The sequence below is a fragment of the Oryx dammah genome, unplaced genomic scaffold, assembly GCF_014754425.2.
Source record: "Oryx dammah isolate SB20612 unplaced genomic scaffold, SCBI_Odam_1.1 HiC_scaffold_2, whole genome shotgun sequence".
NCBI classification, from domain to species: Eukaryota; Metazoa; Chordata; class Mammalia; order Artiodactyla; family Bovidae; genus Oryx; species Oryx dammah.
Window position 1 is genome coordinate 170067548 of NW_024070186.1, and position 23768 is coordinate 170091315.

Sequence of the window (23768 nt, forward strand, 5' to 3'; positions counted from 1 at the left end):
TTCCTTTCACCAGTATGGACTCATGGGTATTTATTTTATTCTATGGCTTATAACCCAATGCTATCATTATTTTGTTGCTCTGATCATTCCAGCTTTGATCACTGAGAGCTATTTCAGGCTGGCTCCTATATCCTTAATAAGCCCCCAATCCACCCCCACCCCCCCGCCTTTTTTTTTTTTTTTTTTTTGAGAAATTCTCTATTTTCTGGCAATACATGGTGTTCCAGGCTGATCTTGTATTTTCCTTGCTCCAGCTTTGGAATCAACTACTTCTCCAAGGAGCCCTGATTCCTTTCATTGAAGAATGGTGTTTAGAAACCAAGATCTGGGTGGTAAGTGTGCTCATTGCTACTGGGGATTTTTGCTTCTAGGTCTTTTCAGTGTTCAGAGTTTGGAGATATATTATGTATACTAATCCACGCACACACACTTCTGTATGTATATTTGTATCTATTTTTTAAACTTTAGTTCATACTGATACTACTGATTTCAATTCATCACCATAGGGTCCTTCATGTCTCCCTCCTTATTTGTAACTTTTCTGAGTTGTAACTTCATTTGTTTTTTTTAATCAAAGAGCTTGATAATTGTGAAAAATGTTCCCTTCTCATCCCTGCGCTCTTCTTTTCTCCCCTGGAAATGACTGATGTGAGAATACAATACTGAATGCTAGATGTTGCCGTCAGAAGCTAGACCAAGAGAGCCCAGTAGAATTCATGGTCCTTTTTAATGCAAAAAGCACTAATTAAACACTTTATCAGCAGTGGGGTGCAGGAGGGTCAGCCAAAGCTCTGGAATGTGACCTCATTGTTCCAGTGAAATGAGTCAGATGGGAATGCAAATTTTATTCAAGCAGCTGTATATCAACTTGGTTCTGGGGAAAAAAAAAAAGGTTTGCCTATTTTTTTTCCCTCTCTGGAGAAAACGGTCACCACGTGATCCTCCTACCCTGACCACTGTCCTTGCTCCTGGAAACCCTTTGCCTCTTGCGGGCAGCCCTCTTACCTCCTCACTGATTTCTGCCCCCTGCCCCTCCCAACACGCAATGCTGTCCCCTTTCCCTCTGACTTCTTAATCTGTATTTCCACATTCACAGACTTTGTGAATTTTCACTTACATGCAAATCTCAGCAGAAACCATTCATGGCTGGGTCTTCAGAACCTTCTCAATCAGAAAAGCCAACTTTACATTTTTAAAAATTTTGTAGTCTGAGGTTTGGTTTTCCTCTTCCGTTCTCTGTTCCTGTAACACGTCGGGTGTGGGGGAATGTTCTGTTTTTCCGTCCTTTCATAACAGCTTGGAGTTGTTCAGCATGAAACCTCAAGGAATTCTTTGCTGAAAACCCGTGTTTTGCTCTCCACCCTCCGAACATGTAATGAAGAGCAAGGGTGGCTCACTCTGATGGCATATGAAGCACTTTTTTATTTAAAACTCAAGAGCCTGACTCTTTTAGCTCCCTCTGGGAAAAAACAAAAGCCTGTTGGAAGTATTATTCCTTTTGGTGTTATCAACAATTCCAGAAGCCCACAGGCCTATTTGACTGGGATTCTGCCAATCTCGGGGCCAGAGGAGGGAACACCTTTGCAGCGGTCTGGTCTAACCTGAAATGAACCCAGAATGAACCCGAGGGGGATGATGTCAAGTGAGTGAGAGAGAGCCTCAGGATAGCCCATATTTTCTTACCTATATCCAGGGAGCCGGGATGGAAGGGTTCTGGCAGCCATAGACTTCCTCAAGAGTCGACTAAGCAGAGGGTGCCCAGGATGCTAAGTCATTGCGGATGCTGAACTGTCCATGGGACAATGAAGAATCGCTTTCAATAATTCTAAGGTTACTGTCTGTTCTTGGAAGGAATGCTCAGCAAAGTCACTTAGGGCTGGTGGGAATGGAGGAGGATGTGGTGAGCAATAATATTAACAATGATAGCCATGGGGGCATGCTGAGTTGTAGTAATAGTAATAACAAGGAGACGATGACAGCAATGATAACAATGATGAAACTGACTGGAAATTAATCCAGTTCTTCCTTATGAGCGAGGCGGTATGCATACATTTTAAAGATTTATTTACTACTATTATTTTTTAAATTTTTTGCTGTGCTGAGTCTTCATCGCTACATGGGAGCTTTCTCTAGTTACAGTGCTCAGGCTTCTCATTGTGGTGGCTTCTCTTGTTGTGGAGCAAGGGCTCTAAAGCGCTCCAGCTCAGTAGTTTTGGCTCACAGGCTCTAAAGCATGGGCTCAGAAGTTGTGGTGCAGGGCCTTAGTTGCCCTGTGGCATATGGGATCTTCCCAGACCAGGCATCGAACCTGAGTCCACTGCATTGGCAGGCAGATTTTTAACCACTGGACCACCAGAGAAGCCCAGTTGTGCATAAATTTACTGTATACATTGTATCTTATTGAATTCTCACAACAACTATATGAGGCAGGTACTGTCATTAGTCCCATTTTTCATCTGAGAAACTGAGGCTCACAAGATATTACAGGTGGGGATTGCAGTCACAAAGCTACAAAGTGGCTAGATTAGAACCCCAAACCTGCTTTCTGAAATACTTCGCTGTGTGGTCTTCTTTGGTCTGGCTTGTAAACTGCAGGGCTTTGATTTCCCTGAGCTAGGTATTCAGGTGGTTGTGGCTGAAGCTTTAGCACAGGGGCCCACAGTGCTAATCAGACAGCCTCAGGAAAGGAAGCGAAGGGCCCTCCTTCCACAGGCTGCAATCTGATGGAGGAGGCACTTGCAGGGCCATATGTAGTACCACGCTGTGGGGGGTGGTCAAGCATGGAGGCTGGGTCCTTCAAACTGAGGATGCAAAGATTTGGCCAGTATTGGGAGACAGGGTGGTTGGAAGAGAGGAAAGGCAAGCCAGGCGGAGGGGCCAGCAGGAGCCAGAGCACCAAGGTGTGAAATACAGAGTTGGGTGAGCACGGCAAGTAGTTTGGTGTGGCTAGAAGCTAGGGTTCTAGGGGAAGGGGAAGAGAGTTCTAGGTGAAGAGCTATAGCTGGAGAGACAGGCAGAGGCCTTGCATGAACCAGCTACACCCAGTGTTTAAGAAGGTGAGATCTAGATACAGAAGAACCTGGGTATCGATTCCAGTTCAGCCTTGTTACTAGCTGTGTGACCATGAGCAATGTTTTAGAACATCTGAGTTTCGATGTTCATATTTGGAAAATGGAGACAAATAATACCGTATATATTTGGATGAGGAAATAGGGAGTCCAAGTACCCCATTTTGGGTCACACCACTGATGGATGAATTTGCCAGGATGCATGCTTACTTTCTTACTTTCAACTGTATAGTTCACAGTGGTTTACTCACTGAGTTGTGTCTGACTGTTTGCAACCCCATGGACTGTAGCCCTCCAGGCTTCTCTCTCCATGGGATTTGCCAGGCGAGAATACTGGAGTAGATTGCCGTTTCCTTCTCCAGGGGATCTTCCTGACCCAGGGATTGAACCCAGGTCCCCTGCATCTCCTGCACTGCAGCTGGATTTTTTACCTACTGAGCCACCAAGGAACCCCCTAGTTCAGAGAGTTCCTATATATACTCATTTAATGCTACAGATTTCAGATCACAAAACCATATTTGCATTGTAACTTTTCTCTCTGTAGCTGTCATCTCTAGTCTATGTGGCCCTCAAGGGTGAGGACCCTGCCGTACTCTACCATCATATGGTGGGACAATAGTAACACAAGGGTCTCAGACTTGCCAGGGCATCAGAATCACCAGGGGGATAAAAGCAGAGGACTGGGCCCCTCTCAGATGTATTGCACTAGAACCTTCAGGACTGCTGCCTACACTTTCTTTCTTGTCCATCTGGGGTTTGAACCACAACAGAGAAGTGTTTCTTGAGTAAATGAGAAAATGACCGTATTGTATTTATCGATCAGTATAGGCTAGTATGTGTTTTGACAAACATCAGTTCAGTTCAGTTCAGTCGCTCAGTTGTGTCTGACTCTTTGTGACCCCATGAACCACAGCACACCAGGCCTCCCTGTCCATCACCAACTCCCAGAGTCCACCCAAACCCACGTCCATTGTGTTGGTGATGCCATCCAACCATCTCATCCGCTGTCATCCCCTTCTCCTCCTGTTCTCAATCTTTCCCAGCAACAGGGTCTTTTCAACTGCCAACAATAATTGTTTGGTTTTTGCTCACATCATGTGTCCATGATGGATAGGCTGGGGACTCTGCTCAAGAGAGCAGCAACCCAGAAGTGACACATATTCCCGCCAGTCACATTCTTTGGCTGGGACTACTCATGTGACTCCAACCCAGGGGTCCAGGAATTGGGTTTCACTGTGTGCCCAGAAGGTGGGGAGCCAGAGGTCATGGGTGAACTATACAGATGACTGCCAGATTCTATGAGGCTGGCATCATTAACTTCATTTACATCTGAAAGTAAGTCTTAAGAAGCTTGCTCAAGGCCATATAGCAAATATGGAGCTGAACTTGAGCTCTTCGTCTGTTTTTTTTCCTGGCTCAAGGCCACACTCTTTTTTTTTTTAATGGAATGAGACTGGATGGGGCATGGCCTTAAACATAGTGGTTAAAAGTCTGGGATCTGGCTTGCCTCCAGACCTTCAGCTCTGCCACTTACCAGATGTGTGAGCTGGGCAAGTGACAGAACCACTTGGTGCCCTTCAAAGAGACAGTCCAAGGCTGGGAAGGGCAATGAAAGAATGTGTTTTCTGGAATGAAGTGTTTGGGGCCAGGTTGGTGGCTCAGCTGGTAAAGAATCTGCCTGCAATGTGGGAGACCTGGGTTCGATCCCTGGAGAAGGGAACAGCTACCTGCTCCAGTATTCTGGCGTGGAGAATTCCATGGACTGTATAGTCCACTGGGTTGCAGAGAGTCGGACACTTCTGAGCGACTTTTACTCATGCTCACTCAGGGCTTGCCTGAATGGGACTGATATTGGGTGGGGGTGAAGGAGGCTGGTAGACAAAGATTCCCTGGATTTGGGTGGTTCCTGACAGACCCAGAAAAGATGTGTGTTTATTCTCCGTAAGTTGCTTCTTTCTTCCTGCATCATTGTGAATGTTTGGGCTGCAAAGAACAGAGAAGCCAACTCAGGTTGATTTGACCTCATGCATTAGCTCAGGGAGGGGCTTACCCAGGTGGCTCAGCGGTAAAGAATCTGCCCACCAATGCAGGAGCTGCAGTTTCAATACCAGGGTTGGGAAGATCCCCTGGAGTAGGAAATGGCAACCAGTTCCAGTATTCTTGCCTGGGAAATTCCATGGACAGAGGAACCTGGTGGACTACAGTCCATGGGGTTGCAAAGAGTTGGACCCAACTGAGTGACTGGGCACCGTTAGCACAGAGAAGGAGATGTCCAGGGCCTTACAGGTCTGAAATCAGTCTAGCAGCTTGGTGATGTAGTCAAGGACCCAGATCTTTTGGTTTCTCTGCTGTGCCAAGCAGACCTTATCGTATCCCTCAGTTGTGGAAACTGTTGATGGCAACTGAGATCCCAAGCCAGGCAGGGAGTGTGTTCCGTGATATTCAGTGTCGGCTACGGGTTCGTGATCTTCAAAGGGAAGAATTCACTCTGAGATCAAAGGAACACAGTAGCTTGGATCTTTGCAGCAGTTTAACGGTTTATTTAAAGTCAGAAAGTAACAGAGACAGCTTCTGGCACAGACAACCAGAAGAGACCCACATACCCAAGACATCTTATTATATACCTTTTGACCTATTACTAAAAAGAGCTTTTGTAGAGGGCTGGACAGTTAACATTAGGTCATTTTTTTTCCCTTAGATCTTAGGAGGTCTAATGAAGGTCTTCATTACCAATGAAGGTCTTCATTACCAATGAAGGTAATGAAGGTCAATCTCCTGACAACATCAAGGAGACTGTTCCTATGGCTCCTTTATTATCAATTAACCACTTTCCCAGCTCTCGCTTTTGTTGTGGGTAACCGGCCATAGATTCCAAATGGCCATGGGTCCAATGGACTCCCTGCCAACCTGCCTAAGGAATGCTATCAAGATCGAGCTGGTTTCCTGGGGCTCTTTCTTCCAACAGAGAAGGTTCCTCTCACCATGGCCCCAACAAGTCTCTCTCCAAGTTTCATTGGCTCCAGCCAGGTTCGGCCTGTGAGAGGTCAGCGTTCTTGGTGGAAATGCTGGCTGATTTAAGCAGAAAGGGGAGTGTAATAAAGGATGTTAGGTCTCCCACAGAATCATTGGGAGGGCTGGAGGAAAGAAATTGAGGCTAAGCTTCTAGGAAAAATGCCCCAAACCACACTGCACGCCTGGCCCAATCAGCAAACCATGAGCCTGCCTGAGTTTGCTGTCACCACGACCACCACTGCCGTCAGCTCTCATGTGGCTTCTCCATTGGGAGCTCGGCCCTGCAACCGCCACCCCAAAGCCAGTTGCCTTTGCCACGGGTCACATCAACAGAAATGAGGCTCAGCTTCACATGGTACCTCTGGCCAGCAGAGCCTGTGTCACACCCCTTGTCCTGGTTGTGAGGGAAGCAGGATATTTGCATCCTGATTTCTACACTCGGGTGGTGGGATGTATTCATATGATATGAGATTTCCTCAAATACAGATTGGCTGGAGGTAATGAGCTTGGATTGCCCAATGGGGAAGGATGGGTATGTGGAAACCAATGGCATTGTCCGTGACACTCTCTCATCTCCAGTTGGGTTCTCTTCTCTCCACTGTCCCCATGTGCTCAGACTATGTACCTGCTTGAGATGCCTTAAAAAAAATATATATATATATATATATATATATATATATATATATATTCATTTATTTGGCTGTGCTGGGCCTTTGTTGGGGCACACGGGATCTCTAGTTGCAGCATGTGAACTCTTAGTTGTGCCACGAAGGATCTAGTTCTCTGACCAGAGATGGAACCCAGGGCCCCTGCATTGGGAGCATGAAGTCTTAGCTACTGGGCTATCAGTGAAGTCCCTGAGATACTTCATACAGCCCCAGTCCACCCTAGTCTCCGTTTCCCACCCTCATCTATTCCTTGCTGAGCCATCCCTATCTCCTATTCCTTGCTCTCTTCTTTCCTCCTTGCCTAGTTCATGCTAATGCACCCTCCAGAACTCAAATTCAAGCCAAGTTCTTTCCTACTCTTCCATTCAGGCTTTTCTTTTTCTTTTCTTCCCGGTTATTTGCTCTTCTTTTTCATTCTATTTATCACATAATATTTCAACATTTATTGGTTCAGTTATTAAATTAACATCCCTCTTCCTTCTAGGCCATCAATGTGATGAGAGCCTAGACTGTGTCTTGCTCACAGCTACTAACACAGTAATTGGCACTTAAGTGCTTAAGTTTTTATTGAGTGAATGAGCATGAAACAAATCCCATTATGGGCATTTGTAAAGTTACTCTTGGATCAAAGATGTTTTAATAGTGCTTCCTGGAAACCACAGGTTAAACCCTTAGAGGTGTAAATATTTTAGAATCACCCAGAATTTTTTGGTCCATCTGTAATGCCCTCCATGGATCCTGTTACATCCATCCCTACCCTGTGAGGATCAGTTCAGGGTGAGCTGAGCTGTTGTCATTGATGGGAACCTGTGACGTGCCTTGTATCAGGGTAGAAACCTAACCTAGAGTACTGTGGCCTGAGGGTGGTGGCAGCTTCAATTCCTATGAAAACTTTCCTCATGATATCATAGTGGTTATATTAACCCCCAACCTCACCAAAATTCTCTTACCAGGTTTCAGCTTAAACGTTTATTTTCTCTTTTTGCTAATAACTTGAAAATATTTGAGTGGCTTTTCCTGTAAGGGGAGGCTTTTATAAAACAGGTTGCCAGTCACCCAGGAAACTGGGAAGGGAGAGCACTTCAAAGCTCCAGGAGAGTCTTTGGGTCTCTTTCCACTGTCAGGAGGAAGGGTGGGGGTAATTTCATCCACTAAAGAGCAGCGGATTGTTTCAGGTGTGCTAGAAACTAATTTTATTCCCATGTCTGAGCAGAAAAGGCCACATCCTCCAAATTGATTTGGAATTTATATTGGGAGATGGGGAAGGAATAAAATAAACAGCCTACCAATGTAATAATAGCTATAATTTACTGAGTGCTTAAGGCACTTTCTGAACATGCTTCACATTAACTGGGTGCATATTCCCAACAGCCTATTTACATCTTTATTTTATATAAATGGTATCTTAGATTGGAGTCTTGATCTCAGGAGATATCTAACTTTTCAGCTGTATGAAGATACAGGCTTTTGAGTCTGGGGAGAAACTTGTTGGTCACTGAGGCCAAAGTTTGTTGGCCTGGGACAGACTGACCTGGTGGAACCCCAGCCCTTCCACTTAGTACCTGTATGTACCCTTAGGCCCTTGTTTCCTTATCTGCAAAATATACCTCCCTCCCAGTGGAAATTACCTAATGAATGGACAGCACCTGGTACAGTGCTTGGTAACTTGTCACTGCCCATCGTCTGTGATTTCCCTTCCTCTCTTTCATTCATTTCATTCATCAGGTGGATTTGGTGATGTTTGAACCTGGAGGGTATCTATAACCTCTGGCCTGCAATTCAGTTCAGTTCAGTCTCTCAGTCGTGTCTGACTCTTTGCGACCCCATGAATTGCAGCACGCCAGGCCTCCCTGTCCATCACCAACTCCCGCAGTTCACTCAGACTCACGTCCATCGAGTCAGTGATGCCATCCAGCCATCTCATCCTCTGTCGTCCCCTTCTCCTCCTGCCCCCAATCCCTCCCAGTATCAGTCTTTTCCAGTGAGTCAACTCTTCGCATGAGGTGACCAAAGTATTGGAGTTTCAGCTTCAGCATCAGTCCTTCCAATGAACACCCAGGACTGACCTCCTTTAGGATGGACTTGTTGGATCTCCTTGCAGTCCAAGGGACTCTCAAGTCATCTCCAACACCACAGTTCAAAAGCATCAGTTCTTCAGTGCTCAGCCTTCTTCACAGTCCAACTCTCACATCCATACATGACCACTGGAAAAACCATAGCCTTGACTAGATGGACCTTTGTGGGCAAAGTAATATCTCTGCTTTTTAATATGCTGTCTAGGTTGGTCATAACTTTCCTTCCAGAGAGTAAGCGTCTTTTAATTTCATGGTTGCAATCACCATCTGCAGTGATTTTGGAGCCCCCCAAAATAAAGTCTGACACTGTTTCCACATCTATTTCCCATGCCATGATCTTCGTTTTCTGAATGTTGAGCTTTAAGCCAACTTTTTCATTCTCCTCTTTCACATTCATCAGGAGGCTTTTTAGTTCCTCTTCACTTTTTGCTGTAAGGGTGGTGTCATCTGCATATCTGAGCTTATTGATATTTCTCCCGGCAATCTTGATTCCAGCTTGTGCTTCCTCCAGTCCAGCGTTTCTCATGATGTACTCTGCATATAAGCAGGAAGCAGTGTTATTTCTAGAGGGACTGGGCAGGCTTGCAGGGTGGGCAGGCCAGCGTTTGCTGAGATGTATTTGACTGTCAGGTGGGCTGGGCAAGCCCCTGCAGACCCTCATGCAAGGTAAAGGAATAGCTAGAACCTCCAAGGCTTTCGATTTTACAGCAGCTTGTTGGCCCAGACTTGCTAGTTCATGGGACTTTAGTGTGAGGCAGTACTGGGTTCTGGACTCAGACTCAGGTTCAAACCTCATCTTACAGTGGAGACTGGAGCCAATTTCTTCATCTCCATTTTCCTATGATTTGACTCGGAAGAATATTGGTAGTGACCTTGAAATGCCCTCAATAATTGCTAGCCCGTCTTTTTTTAGAAACAATTATATAAGGTTAAGATTTTATCCCAGGAAGAAGTCACACCTTCCTTGGAGCCCCCTAACATCCATGTAAATACATTCTGGTTCTATGTCTTGTGTCCCATCCTACCGTGTTATCATCAAAACACCACCAGTCTAAAGAGGAGACACGGTCTGGCACAGGGAGGCCTTAGGAAGTTCGGGTAATGAGGGAGAAGCATTTTGCTGACTGCAGCTTTATAAAACCAGAGGGACTGTAGCAACTGCCCTCCTAGGAGCGCTTGAACCATGGGAGGGAAGTAAAGAAGGGCTGAGATTTGGCGCCCTCAGCGGAAGAAGGAACAGGGACAGGGCCTGGGGATCGTCATGGAGGCGGGAAATCAGGGCTTCGGTTTGAGCAACAGACAACCCCGGATGCCCACTCCTAGCGGCGTGACCCAGAGGTAGTTCTTAACCTGGCCAAGCCTCCGTTTTATCGCCTTTAGAGAGGAGAGGATGGTAATACCCACTTCTTGGTGGAACTTGTGAGGACCCAGGAAGTTTTAGAAGTACTCGGCACCCAGGAAGCATTCCAAGACTGGCTGCAGGGATCACTGCTGTCACTGTGGTTAGAGCTTTTGCAAAGGCTCGAAGGTCCAGGGCCCCGGGCGCGCGCATGCGCACGCGCACCCGGCCGGCCAGGTGAGGAGGCGGCCGACCCGCACCTGGTATTTAACCCTTCACCTTCACGGAGGTGGGCGGGGCGGACGCAGGGACCAGAACGCGGGGTCGCGAGCCTGGCTAGACTCAACCCGGAGGCGTGGGGACCGCTCCTGAGGAGGGCGTCCAGCCGTTTCCAGGCCGGGGTCCGCGCAACGCGCGGGGAGGGCGGGGGAGCGCCGAGGGGAGCGAAGTCTCGCGAGATCGCGCGCGGCGGCGGCAGCGGCAGCGGCGGCGGCGGCGGCGGCCCGGGAGGTGAGCTGCGGGCGGCGGCGGCGGTTGCCGTTGGGACTGAGGAGCGGGTGAGAGCAGCGGAGACCGAGGGCCAGGCGGGGGAGCCGGCCGGGCGGGCGGGCGGCCCGCGTTCTGGGCGGCCACCTCAGTTGGCCCCGCGGCTGCAGCGGAGTCGCCCGGTCCGCGCTGTCCCGGGACCCGAGCGGGCGCGGCGGGGCGGGGCGGCCGGGCCGGGGCCGCGGGGCGGCCGGGCCAGTCCCCTCGCAGCCCGCGTCCGCTCGCGGGTGCGACCTCGGGGCGCTCCTCAGTTTTCCCTGGCGGCGCGTTGGCGCGGGAGGACGCGGCGCTGTCGGGCGCGGCAACACCGTTCAGTGAGCCTTAACCGTCTGCCGGCACTTCGGCGGTTCCGCTCGGGCTGCACGCAGAGGTGAAGCGCCCTGCCCAGGGTCACGCCGCTGGGACGCGGTGGAGTCGGGGTTCACACCCGGGCACGGCGACTCCAGCGCCCCGCCCCGTCCTTGCCTCCCATCATTCTCCCCGCCCCCACTCGCGGGGTTTTAGGGCTCGAATTCTCCTCAGGTTCCGATTGAGCTGCAGAGGGTGTGTCGGGGGGGGCCCCGCTCTCCTCCTAATTGAATGCAGCATGGCACAGGAGTTTCTTGGGAGAGAGTCCTCGGCCTTTGTCAGCTTCCGCAAAGGATCCCTGTTCCCGAAATGGACAAAAACTTTTCTTTGGCCCTGTATGAGGGCAGAAGTGGGCTGAAAAGCAGCGCTGTGTGTCTGGGGTGGGATGTCCGATCGAATGGAAGTGGAATATAGGAGCCCAGGGCTTGCTTTAAGCAAAGGAAACTTTTTTTTCGTTCAGCACGTGATTCCACTCTTTGGAGCAGTGGGGCTCAACTTTGTCAGAACCAAGGCCCCTCCCCTTTGCAGCAACTGTTTGTAAAGCCCCCTTTACAGCTCCAATGAAATACATCAGAATAAAAGCTACCTACGTATGTAATTGAAAACCACTGTGATGCTCCGATTCAAATGTTAGAAATAAAAGAACAGTACATGACCTGCATTGCCACATCACGTCTAGCACGTTACTGCTGTGCTGCGGACTGGACTGCTCCTACCTGCTTCTAGTGAATAAGCTTGGGTTGAAGAGAGGTAAAAATGTCAGGAGCTATTTCATACACGGAAAGGAAAGATTAGAGGTCTGGTTAGACACGGGAGTGGAGGACACCTTAAGTGCTGGAATAATTTATGATTATGAAAATACACGCCTAGATTGAGTTAGTAACAGGACAAGAGAAAGTACAGACTATCTCAGTCAACATATAAATAATACTAATATAGCCCTTCCGTGAATGCCAGACTTCCAAACAACATTGTAGGGCATCTTTTGTGCCGCAAGCTTTGAAGTACTGCTGCTTTGAGGCAACATGCTGGATTCCTACTGCTTCTCTCTGATAATAAAATATTAGCCAGATTGAAGGGTTTTTGCTTGTTTGATTCGGTGGCAGTATCTCACATAGTGTAGATAGGCTCAGTGTTGTGACACTGCAATTATATGTTGAGTTAATGCTTGGTGTGTGGAAATAGTCACTAATTTTCAGACCCTAGCCATTCAGTCTCAACTTATCTTGCTTTAGATACCTTCTCTTAAATTACTAGGGTTTTTCCATAATTTCTTGTAAAATATTTAGTATTATGTTCTGAAGTAAGACCAGTTAAGGTGATTAATCTGGCTGGTCATTGAAAAGTCTCAGGACCAGGATAAATCTTCATTATGTGGATCTAGCCCATGCCTTGTGAGAAGTTCGAGCATCTTGGCTCCCAAGCTGTAAATGCTAGTGGTGTACCCCAATCACTTTGATAACTAAGCATGTCAGAGGACCTCACATGTCTCAAGGTCTAGCTCCATTGAGAGTGACTCTAAATTGTAGACTGAGTTATAGCAGGGAAGGGGGCAGAATTTAACTGGCAGTTTTTGTTGGGAACATTTTTCCCCTGTTCTTTCTGCCTGTGTGCTAAGTCGCTTCAATCATATGCGACTCTTTGCGACAATATGGACTGTAGCCCGCCACGCTCCTCTGTCCATGGGATTCTCCAGGCAAGAATACTGGAGTGGGTAGCCGTGCCCTCTTCCAGGGGATCTTCCTGACCCAGGGATCCAACCCATGTCTCTTGCGGCTCCTGCATTGCAAGCGGATTCTTGACTGTTGAGCCATCGGGGAAGCCATTCTTTCTGTGTACTAATATCCATGTTAGAGAATTTGGTCAATACATATTGAACAAGAGTGAAAGTTAAAATGAAGTGTAGTTATGTTGTCGTCTGTGCTCCTGATAGGATTCGTTGGAAATTCTGATTTCATTTGAAATTGAGTTAGTCTTAGTGCCATGGGGAAAATGCAGATTTAGTTAAGATAGTTCAGCTCCAGCTGTTATACAGCTGTGGTGTAACAAGATGAATTTCTTCAACTTTTGTTAAATCCACACAGGAAGTTTATCTTTCCTTTCTGTTGGATAGATAAAGTGACTTCTTTGCTATAAGATGTTTGTTGTTCATTTGCTTGTTACTTTTGAAAGGTGCTATGGAAACAAACATGTAAGTAAGGTTGTTGTCAGAATAGAAGGATGTATTTTAAATGGCCTAGAGATAGATACATTGAATCCTTCTAGATGGGAAAATTATCCAAATTAAGAATAATTAATTTTTATTACTTTGCACAAGCAGTATTATGTTTCAGGGTAAAAAGAGGCCACTCTTTTTTTTTTTTTTTTTTAATCACTACCTTTTAGAAAAATACTCTTGTACAAAAATGAACCAAGTCATATTATGTGGATGTTGGAACTTTTCCACTGTTTTAGGTATGGGGACAAATTGTTGAGTGAACAAAAATCCATGCCTCTGTAAATGAAAATGCATAACTTATTATGTACATATCTCTGAGATATATAATTAAGCCATTTCATTGGTTTTAAGATGCATGTCTGAGATAGACTACTGTCTTAAAATTGACATGTCATGGTTTCATTGGCAGGTTTTGTTCTTTCTTAGTGTTACACAGAATAATAGTGTGTATGGAAATGATGTTATCTTAGATGCAGTGAGATAGGGATATGTAGAAATTTCAGCACATTGATTAATGTTTAACACCAAAAACTTTGTCCAAAAAATGACTTGCAAAATGTAGATACATACCAGTTCCAGGTTCTTCCATCTAAATTAGAATTCTTTACTTGAAAGATTCCTATAAACTTTTCTCCCTCATGTAAAGCAAATGGAGAATCAGTGTTTGTAAGTATAAGAACCATTTGAAAATATGTTTAGAAGGAAACAAACTGCTTGATCATTTTTCATGGAGAGAAGATGGTGTGGCTAATGTTTGAAGTAAAGGTAATCAGACAGTATAACCAGGTGGATGTATGAATATGCCTTCTTTTTTTCCCCCCATTCTGAAAGATTCCTAGGTCCACTTATAAATGAAAGTTGTCTCAAATGAGACATCCTTAAGTTGAATTTCAACAATTCACAGTTATTTTAATAAGATACAGTGGCTCAGATGGTAAAGAATCTGTCTGCAATGCAGGAGACCTGGGTTCAATGCCTGGGTCAGGAAGATCCCCTGGAACAGGGAATGGCAACCCACTCCAGTATTCTTGCCTGGAGAATTCCAAAACAGAGGAGGATGACGGGCTACAATCTGTGGGCTTCCAAAGAGTTGGACATGACTGAGCAATTTTGACTTTTTTCACTGAATGTATTTATTCTGTGTTAAAGACAGAGTTTATATGGGAGACTGCATGGTGTCCCCCAGCCTAGAAATCTGTGTAAGGACTCTACTGAGGGCAAGTTTCACAGGAAACCCAACCACTGAAGACTGCGTACCTTCTTCCAGGTGGACTTGAGCTTTTCTTTGTAAGTGTTCTCCCTCAACCTGCTGCACACTCGCAGCCTCCTGGAGCTGGTTTGAAATGCCAGCTCTGAGGCTCACCCCAGACTGCTGAACCAGAATCTGCTTTTTAATAGGATTCTCCTCAAGTGAGGCATGAAGATGTATAAGGAGCACTTGGCCAGATCACTGACTCTCAGACTGGAGTGCTTATCACCAGAACTGTTCCCTACCACTCCCAAGTTTCTAATTCAGTGGGTCTGGACTAGGGTTTGAGAATTTGCACTTTTAACAGGTTCTCAGATAATGCTGATGCTGCTAGCCCGGGGACCATACATTGAGAACCACTAGGCGAAACCATCCTCGTTGTACTTTTTCTATTCTTCTGATTTCTTGTCCCCAAATAGTGCTTTTAGAGATTACTATAATGTGCTTTAGCTTGATTAAAGAAAAACTTAAACATTGTGTGAAATTTAGTGATGGTCACACTAAATTTGCTTGTTAACATCTATTTCATAGAAAAATTCTTTTATTTTTATTTATTATTTTTAAATTGAGTGTTAGTTTCAGGTGTCCAGCAAAGTGATTCAGTTATACATACATACATATATATATATATATATATACACACACCCACATATGTATTCTTTTTCAGATTCTTTTCCATTTTAGGTTATTATAAGATATTGAATATGCTTCCCTGTGCTACACAGTAGCTCCTTGTTGTTTATCTTATGTATAAAAGTGTGTATCTGTTAATCTTAAACTCCTAATTTGGGAAAACATTCCCTTTTAATGTGTGTTGGATTTTGACTCTAGGTGATAAGTAGTTCTCTTTCTCTTTCTCCTATGAAGTACATTCTTAACACTTTAAAATTCTTTTTGTATATATAAAATGTTCATGTGATTCAAAAACTAAAAATATCTATTTCGAGGAGTCTAATTTCCAGTTTTGTTTTGGTTTAACATGCTGTCTCCAGCCATAGAAAATGTTTTCTATTTGTTTCCTATAGATGTCTGTTGTTTCTTTGTGTATATACAAGCAAATACCGCTACACTGTATATACCCACTCCTTTTATATGTTCAGTTCAGTTCATTTCAGTCGCTCAGTCGTGTCCGACTCTTTGCGACCCCATGAATCGCAGCACACCAGGCCTCCCTGTCGATCACCAACTCCTGGAGTTCACTCAGACTCACATCCATTGAGTCCATAATGCCATCCAGCCATCTCATCCTCTATCGTCCCCTTCTCCTCCTGCCCCCGATCCCTCCCAGCATCAGAGTCTTTTCCAATGAGTCAACTCTTCGCATGAGGTGGCCAAAGTATTGGAGCTTCAGCTTTAGCATCGTTCCTTCCAAAGAAATCCCAGGGCTGATCTCCTTCAGAATGGACTGGTTGGATCTCCTTGCAGTCCAAGGGACTCTCAAGAGTCTTCTCCAACACCACAGTTCAAAAGCATCAATTCTTCGGCGCTCAGCCTTCTTCACAATCCACTCTCACATCCATACGTGACCACAGGAAAAACCATAGCCTTGACTAGACGGACCTTAGTTGGCAAAGTAATGTCACTGCTTTTGGATATACTATCTAGGTTGGTCGTAACTTTTCTTGCAAGGAGTAAGTGTCTTTTAATTTCATGGCTGCAGTCACCATCTGCAGTGATTTTGGAGCCCCCCAAAATAAAGTCTGACACTGTTTCCACTGTTTCCCCATCTATTTCCCATGAAGTGATGGGACCACATGCCATGATCTTCGTTTTCTGAATGTTGAGCTTTAGGCCAACTTTTTCACTCTCCTCTTTCACTTTCATCAAGAGGCTTTTTAGTTCCTCTTCACTTTCTGCCATAAGGGTGGTGTCATCTGCGTATCTGAGGTTATTGATATTTCTCCCGGCAATCTTGATTCCAGCTTGTGTTTCTTCCAGTCCAGCGTTTCTCATGATGTACTCTGCATAGAAGTTAAATAAGCAGGGTGACAATATACAGCCTTGATGTACTCCTTTTCCTATTTGGAACCAGTCTGTTGTTCCATGTCCAGTTCTAACTGTTGGTTCCTGACCTGCATACAGGTTTCTCAAGAGGCAGGTCAGGTGGTCTGGTATTCCCATCTCTTTCAGAATTTTCCAGTTTATTGTGATCCACACAGTCAAAATAGAAATAGATGTTTTTCTGGAACTCTCTTGCTTTTTCCATGATCCAGCGGATGTTGGCAATTTGATCTCTAGTTGCTCTGCCTTTTCTAAAACCAGCTTGAACATCAGGAAATTCATGGTTCACGTATTGCTGAAGCCTGGCTTGGAGAATTTTGAGCATTGCTTTACTAGCATGTGAGATGAGTGCAATTGTGCGGTAGTTTGAGCATTCTTTGGCATTGCCTTCCTTTGGGATTGGAATGAAAACGGACCTTTTCCAGTCCTGTGGCCACTGCTGAGTTTTCCAAATTTGCTGGCATATTGAGTGCAGCACTTTCACAGCATCATCTTTCAGGATTTGAAACAGCTCAACTGGAATGCCATCACCTCCACTAGCTTTGTTTGTAGTGATGCTTTCTAAGGCCCACTTGACTTCACATTCCAGGATGTCTGGCTCTAGATGAGTGATCACACCATCGTGATTATCTTGGTCGTGAAGTTCTTTTTTGTACAGTTCTTGTGTGTATTCTTGCCACCTCTTCTTAATATCTTCTGCTTCTGTTAGGTCCATACCATTTCTGTCCTTTATTGTGCCCATCTTTGCATGAAATGTTCCCTTGGTATCTCTAATTTTCTTGAAGAGATCTCTAGTCTTCCCCATTCTGTTCTTTTCCTCTATTTCTTTGCAATGATCGCTGAAGAAGGCTTTCTTATTTCTTCTTGCTATTCTTTGAACCTCTGCATTCAGATGCTTATATCTTTCCTTTTCTCCTTTGCTTTTCACTTCTCTTCTCTTCACAGCTATTTGTAAGGCCTCCCCAGACAGCCATTTTGCTTTTTTGCATTTCTTTTCCATGGGGATGGTCTTGATCCCTGTCCCCTGTACAATGTCACGAACCTCATTCCATAGTTCATCAGGCACTCTATCTATCAGATCTAGGCCCTTAAATCTATTTCTCACTTCCACTGTATAATCATAAGGGATTTGATTTAGGTCATACCTGAATGGTCTAGCGGTTTTCCCTACTTTCTTCAATTTGAGTCTGAATTTGGTAATAAGGAGTTCATGATCTGAGCCACAGTCAGCTCCTGGTCTTGTTTTTGTTGACTGTATAGAGCTTCTCCATCTTTGGCTGCAAATAATATAGTCAGTCTGATTTCGGTGTTGACCATCTGGTGATGTCCATGTGTAGAGTCTTCTCTTGTGTTGTTGGAAGAGGGTATTTGCTATGACCAGTGCGTTTTCTTGGCAAAACTATTAGTCTTTGCCCTGCTTCGTTCCGCATTCCAAGGCCAAATTTGCCTGTTACTCCAGGTGTTTCTTGACTTCCTACTTTTGCATTCCAGTCCCCTATAATGATAAGGACATCTTTTTTGGGTGTTAGCTCTAAAACGTCTTGTAGTTCTTCATAAAACCATTCAACCTCAGCTACATAAATTATTCTGACCCTGTTTTTTTTTTTTTTCAGTAGTGTACCTTTAGCATCTTTCCACATTAGTATATAAAAAAGATTTATTAACAGATGCAGGATATACTATTGTGTGGCCTGTGCCATAGTTTATTGAAGTTAACTCCCGTTGATGGATAGTTGAATGTTTCCCAGTCTTGCAGTCACAGCCTGTGGTGAATAACGTTGTGCACACGTCAGTTCATATATGTGCAGTGTATCTGTGGGATAACTTTCCAGAAGTGGGATTGCTGGGTCCGTGAGCATTGCGTTTATACATTTTGATAAATGCTGCCCACCTTCAGGGTTGTACCATTTTGAACCCTTGCAGGTTATCTGTTTCCACAGCCTCTTGTAATAGGCTGATTACCAGCCTTTGGATTTGTATCAGTCCGATAAGGTGGAAAGTAACTCATTGTGGTTTTAATGTGCATTACTTTGATTATGAAGGAGGCTAAGCATCTTCTCACATGCTTAAAGGCTGTTTCTTTCTTTCTTGTTTTTTTTTACTTTACAATATTGTATTGGTTTTGCCATACATCAACATGAATCCGCCATGGGTGTACATGTGTTCCCCATCCTGAACCCCCCTGCCACCTCCCTCCCCATACCATCCCTCTGGGTCATCCCAGTGCACCAGCCCTGAGCACCCTGTATCATGCATCGAACCTGGACTGGTGATTCGTTTCACATATGATATTATACATGTTTTGATGCCATTCTCCCAAATCATCCCACCCTCGCCCTCTCCCACAGAGTCCAAAAGACTGTTCTATACATCTGTGTCTCCTTTGCTGTCTTGCATACAGGGTTATCGTTACCATCTTTCTAAATTCCATATATATGCGTTAGTATACTGTATTGATGTTTTTCTTTCTGGCTTACTTCACTCTGTATAATTGGCTCCAGTTTCATCCACCTCATTAGAACTGATTCAAATATATTCTTTTTAAGGCTGTTTCTTTTCTATGAACTATTTGTTCATGCCCTTTGCACATTTTTCTTTTGAATTACTTTTTTTCTTAACAATTTCTGGGAATTTATAAATTAGACCTTTGTGATGCGAATTGCAGTTTCCTCAAGCTTGTCATTTTTCAAAAGTTTAATGTGTTTTGGTATAGAGTTTTTTTGGTATAAAGTTTTTTCTTTGAATTTTAAGCAGTTAATATTTTATGGATTTTGAGTCATGAAAAGGCCTCCAAGAATTTGGATTCCGCCCATGTTTCTTTTCTTTAAGGATTTTTTCCCTTTATGGTTTCATTTTTACACTTAAATCTTTGATCCGTTTAGAATTTATCCTGGTATTCAGGGGTGATATATAGATTCAGCTTTATCCATATGGCTACCACTAATTTTTAGCCATTTGTTTCAGAATAGAGTACACCTTCATTATAGTCCAGATTTCTAGATATATTGGGAGACCTCTCTGGGCTTTCTGGTCAGTTCCATTAAGTCTTTCTATTCCTGCACAAGTACACATTATTGGATTTATAAAACATCTTAATGCCTTGTGAAACTAGTTTGTCCTGTTGCCCTTCATTTTCCTGGCCATTCTTGCTTGTTTATTTTTCCATGTGAACTTTAGAATCATTTCAGTTCCAGAAAAGAAAAACACACTTTAAAAACGTTGAGATCATGTTAAATTTATAAACTAACATAGGGAGAATTGATATCTTTCTGATATTGAATTTTCTATTCCAAGACCATGATGTATTTTTTTTTCATTTGTTTGGTTTTACTCCTGACTCCTAGAGCACAAATTTTTCTCATACAGGTTTTTCCCATTTCTTATTAAATTTTTTATATGTGTGTATATTTATGTGAATTGGAGAAGGAAATGGCAACCCACTCCAATATTCTTGCCTGGAGAATTCCATGGACAGAAGAGCCCAGTGGGCTACAGTCCATAGGATCACGAAGAGTCAGACACGACTAAGTGACTAATTTTCATTTCATATTTATATGTATGCCTATATATACATATATGTATGTTGTTATACATACATATAAAGTCTTTATCTTTTGAAGATAATGAAGTCTTTATCTTTTCTAAGTGGTTTTGAGATGATATACCTTGAAATTCTAATTAGTTTTTAACGGGCGTTAAATTCTGCGGAATCACTTATACTTTTTTTTTGCCTGAAGAGAAAGAAAGCCTTGGAAGTCAGGCTTGCAGTTAAATTCTATAGCTGCATTTATGAGCTCAGTGGACATCTGGGGGTCTGTTTGACTCCTCTGAGCCTCGGTTTCCTAATTAGTAAAAGGAACAATTCTGGCTTGGTAAGAATGTTCGGAGAATTAAGAAGAATGTGAAATTCATCACTTTGTGCCTCTTCTACCAATGTCACTGCCAACAGCAGCATGGATTGAGGTTGCTGTTCTCTTTTGTTTCTTCCTTTTTCCCCTCTCACCTGTAAAAGAGAAAGACATTGTGAAGAAAAGTAATAAAACAATACCAGACTTGAAATTAAAAGTAAGCTGTGATTCACTCTGAGCAGGATAATCAGTGTCCTTGAGAAAAGAACAAACTCAACCCAGCATTTGAGGCCCCTCCTGCCTCTCTCTCTGACCTTGCTGCTGGTTGCCCTCTCGGATGCTCCCTGACCAGAGGCTGCGTAGCCTTCCCCAAAGGCCCCGCGTTTCCTATAATGCCATCCCTTCCACTTAGGATGTTTTGCTACCTAATTCTGCCAGTTCAAATACGTGCTGCCCCGCACCCAATAAAAAAGCAGGATCTGTCTCCTTGTGTCGCTCATCTGTCCTGTAGCTTAGCCGTGATAATCTGGAAGCTGTGAAGAGAGAAACCGTCACGTCCACCAAAGAATGCAGCATACCTGGAAAAAAGCAGACACTCAGATGTTTTTAGATATATAAAGAATAATTGATTTAGATCTTTCTTTGACTCGATGGACATGAGTTTGACCAGGCTCCAGGAGTTGGTGAAGGACAGAGAAGCCTGGCGTGCTTGGGGTCCCTGGGGTTGCAAAGAGTCAGACACGACTGAGCGACTGCACTGAACCTGCCTTGTGTCATTGCCTGGGTAGTTCTGTCACCCAGTGCATTGTAAGCATGTTGATGATAAGGATTATGCCGTTTCTCAGTAATTATAGTAATAATGTGGTGATAGAGGTGGTGAAGGCAAATGGATTATATACAAGGAATAATAAAAGTGAAAACTAACGCTCATTGAACATTTTATTGTGTCCCAGAAACTGTTTTAAAGTCTCTGATGTGGATAATCTAACATAACCCTCAGCCGGCTTAGGAGTTGAGTCCTATTATTAGGCACTTGGGGAAACCAAGGCACACGGGCTTATGGACTTGCTCAGGAGCAGACAAGCAAGGAAGTGGTAGTGCTGAGACTCAGGCAGGTGTTCTTAATCTAGCAACCCAGCTTTTCACCTGCTGTGAGGTTGACTATAGTTAGGTATAGGTTCTTGAACCATTTAGGGAAAGTTATTCAATTCCTCTTGAACCTACTCACTTTTCTGCCCAATCTTCCCATTTTAGTAACTTCTATTTTATTCATTTTGATTCCTCTCAGACTTGATGTTCTCCGAAATACTTTCTCTGACCACCCTGCCTGGCATGCCGTAGATGTTGAATAAAAAGTAATTTTAACTTTTTTTTCTCTCTAGGTTCCCAGTAAAGGTGCTAAGAAAGAGAATGTGAGACAGGAAAATAATTAAACATTTTTACTGAGGTAAGTTTTTTATGATTTAAATTTTTTTTAAGAAAATGTCTCTTATTTTAAAAAAATTTCTCTCCATACCTGCTTTCTGAAGATACAAGAGGGAGATTGTTGTTTTAGGAGTGTGTCAGTTGATAGAACATGGGGTTCTTAAGGTGGTTTCCAGAAATGTGGGCTTCTGATTAAGGTCATTTGACTTCCTTACTTATTTGACTTGAATCTGTAATAAATTTCCGTTATCTCCTTGTTTTAAAGCCTGGTGCTGAGAAGGAGATTCCACAGGTGGAAATCCGCAAGCTGTTTGGTGATTATACATACTTGCAACATTCAGTGAAAACTTTTGATTTTAAAGTAGGCAGTTGAAGGGATTTGAAACTACTTGGTGAGATTGCAACACTTGACACCTAACTCCTGCTACCCAGAAATGACTGCCATTGTTATTTTAATGAAACTCCATTTAGAAATTTATGAATGTAGAAGTATTTCCATATAAATCTTTAAGTAAATTGGTCTTTATATACTACAACAGTATTATTTTATGTATCTTTACACATGAATTGTAAAAGACATGTATAATCGTATACAATCATTTTACTGACAATATTTGATTGTTTAGAGGCATCATACTTTAATTGAGTCATTCATTTGATGACTGTTTAGATGGTTTCTAGTGGATAATAGTGTGTCAAACAACCCCATACATACATCATTATATGCTTGTTCATTTATCTTCTTCGAAGTATAACTACTGGGTCAAAGATGATACTCATTTTAAATGTGTGTTACCAGAGGGTGGCTAAACTGCCCTCTTTAAATAAAGACCCCTTCCCAAATGAAATTCACCAGAGTCCTGTTTTTTATGCCCTTACCCACACTGAGTTTTGTTCGTATGTTTAATGCTTATCCATCCAATAGGAAAAAATGGTGTCTTTTTGAGATAGCAGGGCTTTCCTGTTTTTACTTGTATTTGTTTATTTTGGGCTGTGCTGGACCTCTGTTGCTGCACTTGGACTTTTCTAGTAGGGGCTGCTCTTCACTGCAGTGTGCAGGCTTCCCGGTGCAGCGGCTTGTCTTGTTGTGGAGCACTGGCTCTAGGGGCGTGGACTTCAGTAGTTGCGGCATGTGTTATCTTCCCAGATCAGGGATTGAACCTGTGTCTCCTGCACTAGCAGGTGGATTCTTTGCTATTGAGCCACCAGGGAAGCAAGATAGCAGGGTTTCTGACTGGAGTAAACCTTTCATGTTTAAAGACCTCTTTCATCTGATAGCCTTACTTACATAAAGAATTTCCTTATTAAAAACATACATGTGGTTCTTGTGTGTACGTGAGATGCTCTTGGACTTTAAATGTGATGAAAATGTTGAAATATATTGAGTTGGTTTTAGATCTATTACCCTGATTGAAAGTGAAAGTCGCTCAGTCATGTCCAACTCTGTGACCCAGGCCAGAATACTGGAGTGGGTAGCCTTTCCCTTCTCCAGGGGATCTTCCCAACCCAGGGATCGAACCCAGGTCTCCCGCATTGCAGGCAGATTCTTTACCAGCTGAGCCACAAGGGAAGCCCAAGAATCCTGGAGTGGGTAGCCGTTCCCTTCTACAGGGGATCTTCCTGACTCAGGAACTGAACTGGGGTCTCCTGCATTGCAGGTGGATTCTTTACCAACTGAGCTATCAGGGAAGCCCCATTATCCTGATTAATTCAGTATAAATATTTTTAAATTGTTGTTCAGTCACTAAGTTGTGTCCGACTCTTTGTGACCCCATGGACTGCAGCACACCAGTCTTCCCTGTCCTTCACTATCTCCCGGAGTTTGCTCAAGCTCATGTCCATTGAGTTGGTGATGCCATCCAACCATCTAATTCTCTGTCTTTCCTTCTGCCTTTAGTATTTCCCAGCATCAGGATCTTTTTCAGTGAGTTGGCTCTTCACATCAGGTGACTAAAGTATTGGAGCTTCAGC

General features: G+C 43.9%; 1 protein-coding gene across 4 annotated transcripts in view; it reads left to right on the top strand.

Moving 5' to 3' along the window:
- MRTFB (myocardin related transcription factor B) overlaps positions 1 to 23768 on the top strand; it is a 292145-nt gene that overhangs the window by 67277 nt on the left and 201100 nt on the right. For 2 of the 4 annotated variants that reach the window (XM_040256557.1, XM_040256577.1), the window contains exons 3-4: positions 255 to 332; positions 21755 to 21819. The gene's annotated coding sequence lies outside the window, so the exon portion shown is untranslated. Of the gene's footprint in view, positions 1 to 254; positions 333 to 10627; positions 10720 to 21754; positions 21820 to 23768 lie in introns of those variants that run through there. The other 2 variants (XM_040256567.1, XM_040256563.1) reach the window with 2 other exon arrangements.